Source organism: Corylus avellana, chromosome ca4 (assembly GCF_901000735.1).
Source record: "Corylus avellana chromosome ca4, CavTom2PMs-1.0".
In the NCBI taxonomy this organism is placed as follows: Eukaryota; Viridiplantae; Streptophyta; class Magnoliopsida; order Fagales; family Betulaceae; genus Corylus; species Corylus avellana.
Genome location: NC_081544.1, coordinates 19,414,616 through 19,419,487, shown reverse-complemented (window position 1 = coordinate 19,419,487; position 4,872 = coordinate 19,414,616).

Sequence of the window (4,872 nt, the reverse complement as noted above, 5' to 3'; positions counted from 1 at the left end):
TAATTTTATATTGTAAGCCTTTTTATGTTTTTATTGTACTCTATGCTAAAATTTTATTTTATTTTTTTTTAAAAAAAAAAAGAGAGAGAAAGAAATGATAAAGACTATAACACCTTTAACAGACACGTAGTCTTTGACACGTAGTCTTTTACAATGTTACACCACATAATAACTTATCATAGGATCAATCTAATTTTAATTTTAATTTTAATTTTTCAAGATTTATACCCTATAAGATTCAACCTCAAGGGTACCTTTATTTAATTTTAGATTTAAAATTCCATAATGCTCCTAAGTTTATTCTTGCAATTGATTTAGGTAAAAGGACAACTTAACTCAACCCATCATCAAATGCTAGGTAAGGGGACACAACACCAAAAACCCCAACAAATTTTATTATAAATCTTTGAAAAAATGTTGGGGATTTTATAAAGAATTCACTTATATGATTTTCAATTGCACTTCATTTTCATATTTTAATGCTAAGTTTTATTCAATCATATGTCATTGTTTAAGAATTTTACACGTTATAGCTACCCTATTTCATGATTTTATGTATGACTGCAATTATGAATGAAGTTCATGGCATAGCATACAGTTACAGATGAGCTTACAGATCATTTGAAATGTTATATGTACATTCATGATTATAAATGTTTAACCCGAGACACGATTATAGTGACGATCGGTACTGCATACAGTAGCATGGCAATCACACCGAAGGACGGTTACGAGAAGATGTGTGCTACCGGCCAGGTGGCCTTCACCTAGGAAAGTTTCCAACTTGGTAGCTCTCTCCTGTGACGACAGGATGAACATATAGGTCATTCGGGACAAGCCAACGTGTGCTGCTCACGGTAAATTTGTAGTGTCGGGTCAAAGGGTAAAACAATTAATTTGAAAGGAAAGTAGAAGGAAGTGCTTACTCATTTTGCAACTATCATGCTTATTTTGTTAATTATGTTATTCTGCATAAATTGTTATTGTGCATGACAGAGATTTTGACATAGAAATATGCATAGCATGTTTTATAGCATCTTGGTGTTGTGGTTACTTACTGAGTTGTCGAACTTACCCCTTCTCTCTATACATCTTTTTCAGATTGCCCTACATATCTTAGTACTGAGGACAGGGGTACCGGTGGGCCTCTTGGTAGATAAAGTCTTGATCAATTGGGACTAGTAGGAGCAGTAGCAATAGAAGTGTATGGAACTCAATTCTATACACTAGACCACTTGGGACAAGCATAGGCTGTGTAACTTTATTGCTTATGAGATTTTTGAATACTAGTACATTATGTGTTTGTAATTTCATAATGAGAGTTTATAGTACTCTAGTGATGTTATGTTTCTGTGGTGATCATATGATAGGAGAATATTTTTATTAAGAATATGTTACAATTACTCCCAGTCGCTCTACCTCTAGAACTTGGGGCGTTTCAGTAAGGTTCCTCTGTAAAATTTTCTTGAGGCTCCATAACCTCGAATACTGAAAAAAGACCTATCATTAGTTATAAATCCAACTAAAACGAACGTAGAACATAAAAACAGAGGTTATCGGACGACTATCCAAAATGGCGTTTCCTAGAACGCTTATAACCGTATGTCCAGGCTCATGGCCGTACATTCGCCCAAAAGGCTCGTATGTCCGGTCTCGTGGCCGTACGTCCGCTCAGAGAGTTTCAGGTAGAACCTCATTTGGTTCATTCGTCCACCTATCATCCCAAATCGATTTCTAAGGCTACCAAAAGGCTTTCTAAGACTACCAATCTCAAAATAATGTCTCCATGCAATACAAAACACGCTAAATCAAGATAAACAACTAAACCTCCAAGATTAAAGCATAACCTAGCTAGAAACTCAAAAACCTATAACTGCGCTAGCAATTAAACAGCATAACAACTAAGAAACGAGCTAGGCTTAAGGATATTACCTTCTTGAAGCGAAACTTCAAGAACCTCCTCTCTTCTCCACAAAACATACAAAATCTCACAAAACACACTCTCACAGAGTTCTGGGAGCCTGAGGGCGTAAATCAGCATGTGAGAGTAAGAAGGGTAGGGGTATTTATAGTAGAGGGCGCTACCAACTTCTCTGAAAAGTAATGGACATCCGGTACTTTTGGGGCATACGTTCGGTACTATTTACCCAACTGTCCAAAAGCTGTAGCATACGTCTAGGTATTATCCAAGGAGTATTCCAAAAGTAGCATATGTCTGTGTGGTCCCCAGCGTACGTCCGTGTACTATTGGCAGAGTACGGCGTACATCCGGTGGTCCCCATGCGTACGTCCTCTACTACAGACAAGAGCGTACGTCCGACAACCCTAATGTACGTCCGATCCGAAAGGCTAAAATTCCCAAAATGCTCCTCTAGCTATTCCTAGTGACCCAAAATCCAAATTAAGCTTCTAACTAAGCTACTTAAGCTTAGTTAATTATTTGGGTCACTACATGATAACATGGAATTGTTTCTTTTTTTATATGTATTTCGAATTGCACCAATGAGGCTTAGCTTCCCAAGTTTATCGGGTTTAATTTTCACATAAATGTTGCCATTGCCCGCCACCCTTTTAAAAAGATGTTGAATTGCTTGTTGACGTACTACAAATTGAGTTAGAGAAAGGAAAGGAAGGAATTACTACAAGAGTGACTATTGCTTGCTTTGCATAAAAAACCCTATTCATACCCTTTCGCAACCAATAACTAAGCAAGGGATAGGGGTAAGAGGAAAGCTATTTCTTGGTATGCCTTTACCCTTTGGTTGGCAGCATTGAAAATGTTCATTTACCTAATTTGTACTAGATATGGGAGTCAATGGGGGTGTTTGTTAAACAACAACACCCCACAACACTATTCATCTTTAAAAAAAAAAATTAAAAAAGAAAATAATGATTGATATGGGAAAATAAAAAAGTGGTATTGAAAAGTGAAAAAATTTTGTTTTGTAGTTATTTTTTTATTTGAATAGTAATAAAACGTAAATAATGTGGTATAAAATTGATATAAAAGTAAAAATGTTTTTTTGAAAAAAATGAAGTGAATAGTGTGGTGGAATGTGGGGAATGGGGTGGGGTTTAACAAACAAGGCCAATGAAATGTCTTTTATGTAATCTTCGTGCAATCGTTGACCTATTGCCAATTATGGCTTCTTCTAGGGTTGTATGATTTGACTTCTTTGCATAATGCAATAGGATGATCTGAACTAAACTTCGTTGATGAAACAATTTTTTCCATAATCCAAGAAGTGCTATTACACTTGGAATTTAGTGAACTAGGTGATGAGTGCCAAATATTACATATTTGGGCCATTTAATTTGCATTTGTTAATCCTTTAGCTATATTACAATATGATATCTTGTGCTAATTCTATGGTTTTAGTGTTTTGCAGGCTACTAAGGGAAAGTTGTGGACTTAATGCGAAAAGTGCAAAGTTTGGAAGAAAAATCACCAAGGGAAAAGTCACCAAGCCTAAACAGTCAAGTGCCCGTCCAGACGGTGGAAAGTCCCGTCCAGACGGCGGTGCACTCGAGCGCACATGGAAGACAATATGCGTTCGGACGGTGAACAATCCTGTCCGGATGGACAACTTTTCAGACTTCTGCCATTTTTTAGGTTAAAACCCTATAAATAGGAAAGACATAAGAAAAAATTAGAGAGGCTACTGAGTACGAAATTTCAGAGAAGAGAGAAGAAAGTTTAGGGTTTTCCTAACCTTTGGAGCTCTCAATTTTGGGGTTTTCAATTTGTAAGTATCTCAAATTCTCTATGGATGCAATTATTTTTGTTTTATTTTTCAATTCCATGAGAAGCTAAACCCTCAACTAAGGTTGAGGATGAAGCCTCACTTATGATTAGCAACAATATTTTCATGTGATGTAATATTTTCTAATTAAATGTGTTTGATTTTTCAATTGTTCTATTTCAGTTCAATTAGTGGGATGATTCTTGGATATCTTTTGTGATTTACAGCTACATTTAATGATTTGAGATAGTTTCATTTAATTGATTGCTTGGTTTTCTTTGTCTAAAAAATTGGATGCCCTTGTAATTTATTCTATGGACACATTTGATGATTTGGTTTAAATTGAATATATTTTGTGATTTACGGATACACTTGATGATTTAATTTAAACTTTATATCTTTGTGATTTGTGCATGAATGGATGCATTGGATGGTTTTAATTAATTCTTTGAAGTAAAGTAGAACATACATAAGATTTTTATTGTGAGAATTTTGAAAATATTATTGATCATGAAAATATGTTGCTATGATTTTGTCAGTGCGGACTTCGAAACCTTAGTGCTTCATTAATTGATCACTTTCACTTAGTAAAGTAGAACATACATAAGATTTTTATTTTGAATTTTGAAAATATTATTAATCATGAAAATATGTTACTATGATTTTGTCAGTGCGGACTTCGAAACCTTAGTGCTTCGTTAATTGATCACTTTCACTTAATTTTGTTTATGCTTTTGATTTCCATTTTTCACAACAAAATTCAATCATCTTTTAGAACTAAGTTAGAATTTAATTTGTTTAGATATATTTAGTTTTAAAAAATACAATTTCCTATAAGTTCGACCTCGCAATTGTATCCCTATATTGCAAAACTAGTCCTCAAGGGCATATGGTGGCATCCAATCCTCTGACACAAGGTCCAAGTCCAAGAAACTTAGAAAAAGAAAAAGAAAAAGAAAAAAAAAAAAAAAAAAAGACTACCAAGAAACTTAGGCTATGTTTGGCGACAGCCGGGGCCGGCACTGTAGCTGGAACGACACTATTCCAGCTACAGTGCAAACAGCAAAAATTGACTTTTCACTTAAATTTTTTTTTTTTTTTTTTAAAGCAAAATATTAAAAAAAAAAAA